Here is a 9,905-nt window from a genome sequence, read left to right as displayed (position 1 = left end):
TGAGAAGGGACGGCCGATAGGAGGGCTCTACATTCGGGCCAAATGCCCCATAACTATTAAAGAGTATGATGAATTTGGTCATTCTCCCTGTGTTATGTGTGTCATCAATGGGAATTTGGGTAATACTGGGGATATACTTCTTATCAATGCCTATTCTCTTCCTGGTGGCGTAAATATGGAAACTGTAGGAAAGTTTATAACTGAAACAATTGTAGGTTGTACGACAGAATGCCCCAATTCGGAAATTATAGTAGTAGGGGATTTTAATGCCTACTGTGAGGTGGCCCGAGAAGAGATGGAACAATTGAATTAATTGTGTGGAGAATTTGAGGTTGCCTTGCCACCTGAGCTGGGGAAATTTGGAAACAAACAAAACCATCAATTGCAAATCATAAATGGGATTACCCGGGTAAAATTTATGCAGAATTCGGGGCTGTCCTATTTGGAGCAAGGGGAACGGGGGGAAAGATGTACTATATGGTCTAATGGAAAAGTAATCTACCGCTTAGATTACTTGTTTTCCAGCAAAGGCATACGGAACCAAGTGGAATGTTTCAAACACATAGATACACCCCTTACAGATCATGAGGTCACTTAAAGTGTAAGTTGACCAAAGTGCACCAAAATACAGGGCCTACAGGAGACACTATGAATATACAAAGTACAGCAGGGGGAAATAGGATATTTTGGGCAGAAAACAATCTGAAAAAAGTGGATAAGATGTTTAATATACTACCCATTGATGGAGAAGTGATTGCACGTAATGGTCTGGAGGTAGTAAGTAATCTGCTGGGCTTGATCCAGAAAACCAATAGTACAGTCAGTGTAACTCAAAAAAATAGGGAAAAAGTATAACAATCTATATGATAGCCAGATTAATGAAAAGAAAAAGGGAGTAAAGGAGGAAATAAATAATATAAAGAAGGACTGAGAGATGAAGGGGAAAGAGAAGTGGTGGAGAATTACGGCCATAATGACAAAATATAAAAACTGGCTAATAGCCCACAAACAGGATGTCAACAATGCAAATTGAAGAATGATGTATATATTATGTAAGACGCATGATTCCAAAAAATGTTGGTATCTATATAGGCAGCAACAGATTGAAGATGAGAACAAAGAGGTTAATACTGTATCGCAGGAAGAATGGATAAAATACATAACAAGGCTTTTTTATGTGAAAAACAAGGCAAGCAAATTAACCAGAATGGGTTGGGATAATGGAAAGATGTATTTTCCATTTGACATTGTAGACATTCTGAAAGTGATAAATAAAATTAAAACATCCAGGGCACCAGGTCCGGATGGGCTGGCCAACATTGTCATAAAACGAAACCTAAAGAAATGGGCCTGTATCCTCCTGCAATTATATACTTCCATATGGCAAAAAGGTAATATCCCTGATAGCTGACGTAAAGCCATATTTATACCTATTTTTAAAGAAGGGAATAGAACCTTACCTAATTATTAACATCTATTAGCCATGGCTGACTCTAGTTGTATAATATTCTGATCATTACTTTTGGAAATCATCAATAAGGGAGTAAAGAAAATAGATATTGTCACCTCAACAAACCGGGTTTAGACAGAGGTACAGCACATTAGATAATATGGTAATGTTAAACCATATAATTGCTGACACAATGAAAAAAGGGCACCACTTTGTAGGTGTGCTAAATCAACTACTGAAAAGCATTTGATAGTGTCGACAGAGACAGACTCTGGAGTAAACTGGCTGACTGGAAGATTTGTTCGGTCATCTTGCGTTTCTGAGAGAAATGTATATTGAGACTACTGTCACAATTTGGTTACATAAAGGGGTGAAAATCTCCCCCTCAATTAATACCAACATGAGTCTGAAACAGGGGAGTGTCAACTCCCCTGTATTGTATAATCTTTATGTAGCCGACATGTGGGAAAGGCTTGAAAGAATAAATAATAATCCACCAAATGTGGGGGAGGTGGCCATCTGCTGGCTAATGTATGCAGATGGCACTGTTATTCTAGATAAAACAATAGGATTACAGAGGATGTTGAATGCAGTACATCTATATGCTAAAGATAACAATTTGAGTATCAATGGTGAAAAGACAACGATTATAATATTTGGGGGAAATAAAAGGAAGAGAGATAAGAACAGATTTAAGTGGATGATTGATACAGAAATAATTGAGGTAGTAGGGATCCACCACTATTTGAGAATGCCCATGATAAATTACCCCCCACCCCCTGCACATTTTACCAAGAGATGATAGAATCTAAGGTGTTGAAAAAATGGAATGCAATGTGATCTTATATGGCCAAAAAGGGAGGCCACTCCATGGACGGTTTCTCCGAAATATATAGGAGCTGCATTGTGCCGGTGGCATTATATGCATTAGAATCTATGGGGGGAAAACACACTGCTAATTTGGGGAAAATTGAGGGGAAACTGTGCAGACCGATGATGATGGTGGCCAGTTCTACACCAGTGGAAGCCATAAGATCTGAACTGGGGTTAACTGCACTCGCAACATTGTGGAAGATAAGATGCCGTAAATTATGTGTTAAATTCATGGTATGGGATAGTTCTGAAGAGGGATTAATGAGTGTGATTGGTAGACGTTTGTTAAAGAAGGAAAAGTTGAATAACTTTTTGAAGAACTTGGAAAATACACTTCTTCCCTTTTTAAATGTCATCAATGTGAGGCTTACGAGTGAAGTGGGAGAAATCAAAAGCATGTGCAAGCGCTTGAAAATAAAAGCAATCGAATGGGATCTCAGTGAAAATCTGACCAAATTGTCATGAAAGAATCACTCCTCTACCTCTAACTCCATCAGGGTCAGTCGTTTTTCAAAGAAACGAGCTGGGGGTAGATCTCTGTCTTTGGCTGTTCCCTCCCTTTGGAACAGCCTCTCTGAAACTTGAGGAGAACTATCTCCGGTTCTGGAAGCAGCTCAAGACCTTCCTCTTTGCTTCTGCCTTTGCCCTCCTTGTCCACTGCTGATCTGCTTCTCTTTCGGCACTGTGCACCTGGCCCCCCTCTGTCCCTGGGCCCAGGTACCTGTTCACCCTGCCACCCTCCTGCACTGCCTCCGGGTCACCCCTTGCACTGGGGTCTGTACCTGTACCCTTACAGTCCCCTACCCGCTTTTTTCTTCTGAACTTATGTGACATTCCCTGTCTGCTAAACCCAGTACTTGCCACTTGCTGGCTGCACTACCACTCCTTATTTATTTATTTATTTATTTATTTATTTATTTATTTATTTATTTATGTATTATTATTTATCTGTTTCTCCTCTGTTCCGCACTTCTCCCCCCTTCCAAGCACTTTCCTCCTTTTCCCTTTCCCATGCACTTGCGCGTTCTCAATGTCACTGGGCCTAGTAAGATTGTGGTTTTTGTTCTCCCCTGTTCCCCTCCCTTGCCTTGTCGCACTCTGAAACACTTGTGTACGAGCACAATATGAATAAAATATCATTATCAATATGCCATGTATTGCTTACACGGGATTAAACCGGCTCACCCTCGTAGTTACCTGTGGCAGATTGTGAATAAGGAATTTGTTAGCTTCATCACTCATTTGCGATTTAACATCTTGCCATGCAATGAATATGTGGTTGCCTGGACTGGTGTACCGAGAGATGAAAGATTCTGTAGGTATTGTTGGAGAGAGGTTGAGACCGTTAGACGCTTAATAACTGCTTGATGTAAATTGCAGGAATGGTATTATAAGGGGTCTAAAGAGATAGTAAGCACTCTAAGAATGATTACAACTGGTCAGTTCTGGTCGACTATCTACATGGCGGAAAGCCTGGTGTACATCGGGGCAGCATGTTGTATATGGAAGAGAGCTGTAAGTAAACCTGGTTGGTGAGGTGGAAGAGACATGTATTTCTGGTATTATATTGGAAATGAATACAAAAAAATAGAGAGGTAGACATAGCAGGATGTTAACTAAGGCTTTCTATGGATTTTTTCGATTTTAATAATTGTAGATTAAGAGCGTTGATTGAGATTAATTATGATATGGATATGATGGTTTTATTGAAGTTTAGTATGAAATGAAATATTGTGTATAAGTTTGTTAGATTTGTAATTGTATTTGTTTAAAGTTTTTAATGAAGTGTATAAGGTTTTAATTAACGAATTGCACTCTAGATGTAATAATAATTACCTTTCTATCTCCCATATTGTTTCTGTGAGCGCCACCCAAAAAACGATTTTTCCCTTGTGTTCCCACTCCCTGCAGTGCCTTCCATTCAAAAAGAGACAAGTTTAGTGGATGTTTGCGGGGTTGAGGGTTGTTGGGACCAAAGTATATTTCTGTTTGCAGTCATTTTCATTGTGTGCTTTGATCTGTTATTTGCTTGTATTGAGGGGTGAGGTAAAAGGTAGCTATTGTAATTGCATAGTCTGGTGTCATCTCTGTGTTGGGACTTTTCTAAAAAAGCATATTTTGTCTTGGTGTTTCCACACTATCGGTGGCTGATGTATCCTGTTTGTTCTAAATTGACTTTAACACATATATTAATAAATATCTTCTTAATACACACCGGTCTGGTTCCTAGTCCATTGCGACACTGGGTATTTGTGGAGGGTGTGTGCGAGATGGGTTGGAGGCCTCATCAAAAAGACCTCAATGATAAATCAAAACGTTTTTTTGTGCGCCACATTTATTGTAGCGGAAGGAGATCTCTGACTTGCGTATGACCGTATAATAAACTGTGACAGCAAATTGAATTGGGTTGTTTTTTTCGCCAATGAACAGGATTGTATTATAATACATAAGCAGGCAGGATAGGAAATTGCCCAGAACAAGAAAGAGCTGCTCTTGCCAGAGCTGGGTCCCCCGGTCCAGGGAAATCCCAGATATGTCCTCAAGCCAAGCTCTTGCAACCCACGCTTCAGAAGACTTGGCGTGGGAGACAAAATGCAGAAACAGCCACATACTGTTAAGCAGCTGTGCAAATGATTATATATGCCTTGCAATTTGCAGATTTTGTTTGTTAGAGTGAGTTCTGTGACTAATGAAAAAAGCAGAGCCTAACTTCCACCACTAGTTCAAAAGGGTTTTTCTGAATCACTATAAGATGTGGGAATTTGTATGCTCCCATAATGCCCTTTGCTTTTATGAAAACGAGCAGGTTTGGGTTTTGTGAAGGGATACTGGGGCTCATTCTGAAGTTGCCGGTCCGGAAATAATGGTGCTGGTAGGCTTACCGGTATCGTTGTTTCCGGACCGGCAAAGTTCAAGTCTGTGGGTCGGGTGCCCTCCTGGTCGTTAGGTCTGACTTTCTGGGCGGAACGGTACACAGCCGCAGACTTTCAAGGAAGCACTGGCACGATTATTAGCACCTGACTTACTGGACCGATGGGGTTGTAATGCCTCAGTGTTTCCGGCAAGTCAGGCGCCGGTAAATCATTATAGGTCTGGCGGCTACCTGCCAGTTTTACCTGCACAGTTACCGCCGACCTGTAATAAGGATCATTGTGCTGCGTGACCGTGCCTAGGGCCATGTCCTCAGCCCGCCCCAGCCCCCCCACAAGGAGGAGAGCGTTCCCCCAGTAATGTATTTCCATTTCCAACACTGTACAGACGTGACTTATGTTTATTTCCAGACCTGTACCTGTCCCACCCGTATCTTTCCTATGTCTCCGCGATGTCAGTAAGGTGACAGGGAGGTGTGCTGCTAGGTAAAGCCTTTATTGCATAGGGTACTCCGCATACCAGCAGCTTCCCTCCCTCTTCACCTTACTCACCTCCCACCCAACGCCCGTACTCGGCCCCCGCTCCTCCGCTGAAGTGATGTGCAGATCAGAGTTTACGTAGCAGGAAGTGGGTGAGGAGTTTTGAGTCCTTTTGCCTCCCAGGGGAGGAGGGGACAAGTGCCCAGGGATGCGTCATAGTAGGGCCGGGTAGGGGTATTAAAGAGAACTTCCTGCTGCGCGGTAAACACACCACACAATATTAGTAAGGTGATAAGGGAGGTGGCATTGTGGGATTACACTGTGTAATCTAGACTGCATTTAAGAAACCAGGGCCAAACGTAGTAATTTATCAGAGCACGCAGCACGGGGTTCTCTCATTTGGGGTGTAGCTCAAAGCGTCCTGGCAGGATAGTTCAGCAGCAAAGGGCTGGCCTTGGAAACAAGACCACACGAAGCAACAAGGGTTCGCTCCCGGGTCTGCGGTTTAAAACCTCCGACTATTAAGCGCGTTATAAATATGCAACAAAGAGACATACCCTGTAACAGCGTGTCAATGCCCACGGGTTGTGTGCGCGCTTTAAAAAATGCAAATAAATAAATAAATAAAACTAAAGTGCTGCCGGCTTTGTGGGTGCTACATGTCCCGGAACAGTCACACAGGGCTGTGTCTGTGAGTACAGCGCATTGGCAGTGCACCGAAAAGGGGTTAAATGCACACGCTCGGCCCTCGACATTAGCTGATTGGTGTGAACTCCAGGGCCCCTATCCGAACACAGCACGGGAGTCCAAGGTGAAATGCCCCTTTCAGCATCTTCCCCACTAGATACTGGGCGATGACGACACTGGAGGATCCTCCTGTAGCCCCTCCCCCCTGATAGAGCGAGCAGCATCGGCAGCGCAGGCTGCAGTCCGAGGAGGACCCTGGATGGGGTCGTTATTTCAAGCCAAGGGGATCACGCGCAGGCCAGCAGCAGCCGACCTGGCGAGGAGGAGCAGGTGCGGCAACAGAGGAGCACACAGCTGCCTTCCTGCTCAAAAGTGAAGCCGGCGCGCGCCTGCAGCCGGGAAGGTAAAGCACGACAGCGCAGCGCAGAAAGATGCGCGGGTCTCGCGAATGCTGCACGTAAAAGCAGCGCACTTTCCCCCGGCAGTTGCCTTGTTTGAGTCTCGCCCTCGGGAATAGGGGGAACGTGGAATGCAGTCGTTGGATACTCTGTGCTGGGTTGTGCTGAAATGAGCGTGTATTGAAGCAGTGAGCTGGCGCGCTTTACTACGCCTGAAAGGTTCTCTCTCTGCCCAGCGCAGCGTGTGTGGTGAACAGGTGGCAATTACACAGGCTTGCTTCGCCAGCTCGCGGGATGCCACAGCCTGCCACACAGTTCACTGTTACCTGGTCACTGCAGGGCATTCCTTTAGCTCACTGCAGAGGCGACCAGCACCGGGGAGGAGTACTTGCTTTTTGTTTTTCTCCTGTAACTATTATTAGATTGTCCATTTCCGTTTTTTTCTTAAAGAGATATTCGAATGCTGCTCGACACCGTAAAAAGTTGCTTTCTTTAATGCAAACTATAATATGATAAGATATGGCATTTAATGCGCGCCTATACACAAGTGTTTCAAAACGCAGCGAGGGCAAGGGAGTGGAACAAAGGGAGTCCAAGACAACGATCCTACTAGGCCAAGTGACATTGAGATCGCGCAAGTGCAGGGGAGGGGGAAGGGGAAACGTGCCATGGGATATAATCAGTTATTTTATTATATAGATCATTTATCTGAAGTGCTTTACATAAAATATATGTATGTACAATTTGTATTATCCACTTAAATTGGTACTCGAGTTAGGAAAGATCTGTCTTGCAGAGAATGCGACCTGCAGATCGCACACAGACCTCAACAGCCACTGATCAACCTGCTGAGCTATCCAACCGGCATACATACAATCAGAACCGGAATCTGCACCGTTCGCTGCGTGTCTCTCCTAGCAGATAGGGAAGCCTGGGAATAGGCATCACATTACCATAGCAGCACGCAGAAAACCAACGCAGCGCACACGCCCGGCAGAAGAGAGAAACACTTTGATCGCCTGCATATTAGTGCTGAATCCAAGACGGGCCCCTGAGCCATCACATGTCTCCGGCTCCTACATATTCATGCCTGCCGCTCTCTTGCCATACATCGGCACTTGAAGGGCTGTTTACATGTCTATTCATCGCCGGGGGTGTTTGACAAGTGACAGAGACGCGTGGCCAGTGGCCTATTGTCACTTCCTATGCTAGCAGAAACTGATTGGCGGGAGAACCAATCAGAAACGTATCTGTGAAGGAAACTGAGTGGCGGGAGAACCAATCAGAAACGTATCTGTGAAGGAAACTGAGTGGTGGGAGAACCAATCAGAAACTTATCTGTGAAGGAAACTGAGTGGCGGGAGAACCAATCAGAAACTTATCTGTGAAGGGCTCCTTTAAATGATGATGTTTTCACTACTCGGGTCTCTGTCCTTGTAAGAAACTCTATAAACTCTGAAGCCAGGTGAGGAGGCAGAGATGTTTGTCCACAGCCAGATCGGTGGCACACCATTTTGTCCCCCTCATTTGGCACGGGTCCCTTTCGTTTAGATGCCATGCATCCCCAGCCCACCCAACATTTTCAGCAAAGTTACTCCACTGGCAATAGGTGGGTGAGCCTTAATGGGCTCGGGTCGGATCCTGTTTACAGCGTAAATGATATATGTGTCAGTTCAAATCGGCCCTGGAATCCTGCCTTTGGGGGCGGGGGGCATTCGAACCAACAATTAAAGCGCTGTAGTATATCAGATTTTCTGCTCTCCTCTAGTACTCCCGAATCTATCCACCAACGGCATAGAAAGGAGACTGGCACACAGGGACCGGGTTCCTCTGACCTGCACACATCAACACCACAGGTGTTGTATCTGACACTCCCACTGTCTCAATTATGACCCTCTGTTATCATTATGTTATCTATTGAGCGTAGACCTAGCTTCGAGAAGCAATAGAGCGCTTTGTAGAGGCAACAAGAGAAAAATTATACAGCGGGGTAGGATACAGAGGGGCACAGAGGAGGGGTACAGCTTTACAGCGTGCCGGAAAGGGGCAGATGGTGTGTGGCGCGCGGGCAACATGACGGATTAGATATTGAGGAGGAGACCCTCTTTTTTCCTTACCGAGCCAAGCACAGCAAAGCCACCAAAAGCGGCAGAAAGGTGCTCTTTAAGACCGTGTACATTAATTACATTATTTAAAATAATGAGTTTGTTTTTGTTTGAAGGGATAAAACCTAAAACTATTACTAACCCATTCATATACACATTGATGTGACCTGGAGGAAGCCTAAAATCACAGTTCTAGAATTTGGTCAAATCTAGTCATAATAAAAATACAAAAATACAAAAATAAGTGATTTGCGTGGAAGTCTGATACAGCCAAGAGATTCTAATCAGGTACATACCTATGTAGCACTTTATCCCATCTTTATCCTGCTTCCATGCGCTGTGATAACAGGTGCTGCTATTATCAAATGTTTTGATTAGTGTATGTGTTGATCTATTTGTGACACTGGAGTTTTCAATCATATTTTTAGTTTCAGCTACAAAATACCCCCCCCCCCATTATTTAGCTAGGTGTCAATTCAAACAGGTTCCCTCATCTCTACCTCAACCCCACACCATGAATTACATCATAGCTGCAATGACACATAAGAATGCGCGGGGGGCATAACGTAACTTCCTTAAGGGGGTTTGTCCATGGACGTCATTTGGAGGTTGCCAGGCGTAGCAGCTGGTATTCCTTTAATGTAATGCCCTACGCCTGGATCTGCTCTTGCAACCACCCCTCCCCCCTCGGGTTAGGTTTTGTATGGGGAACACTCAGTGAAAGCATGGACATGGCTTATTTTTAGTAAATTAAAAGCTAGTGGAAAAGGATGGTCGGACTCTTCAAATGAGGCTCTCTCGAGAGCTGTGGAAGCCCCATTTTGATGGACAACCGACCGTCCCTCATTTTGCCTCTCTTTTGAGTTGCGGCTCTGTACCTGCATTTATATAATATAATAATGTCTAGTTTTATATAGCGCTACAAGCCTGCAGGCATCTGAGCACTGAGATAACAGTTGATATTATTATCCCACAGCGTGGTATTGCGTGGTACTCAATTTATCGACCCCGGACGGATGAAATGTTGAGTTGGCCCTGCCGG

The 9,905-nt window shown here is 44.3% G+C and overlaps 1 protein-coding gene across 2 annotated transcripts in view; it reads left to right on the top strand.

Annotated features, from left to right (window-relative positions):
* Positions 1 to 6,425: 6,425 nt before the first annotated feature.
* Positions 6,426 to 9,905, top strand: part of LOC138453110 (brain and acute leukemia cytoplasmic protein-like) — a 490,913-nt gene continuing 487,433 nt past the window's right edge. The window contains exon 1 of one of the 2 annotated variants that reach the window (XM_069605640.1): positions 6,426 to 6,763. The gene's annotated coding sequence lies outside the window, so the exon portion shown is untranslated. The remainder of the gene's footprint in view (positions 6,764 to 9,905) is intronic. The other variant, XM_069605639.1, reaches the window with a different exon arrangement.

Source organism: Ambystoma mexicanum, chromosome 4p (genome assembly GCF_040938575.1).
Source record: "Ambystoma mexicanum isolate Mex_15411 chromosome 4p, UKY_AmexF1_1, whole genome shotgun sequence".
Classification (NCBI taxonomy): domain Eukaryota; kingdom Metazoa; phylum Chordata; class Amphibia; order Caudata; family Ambystomatidae; genus Ambystoma; species Ambystoma mexicanum.
The sequence above is the reverse complement of the archived record's forward strand: the minus strand, read 5'-3'. Positions and strand labels throughout refer to the sequence as shown.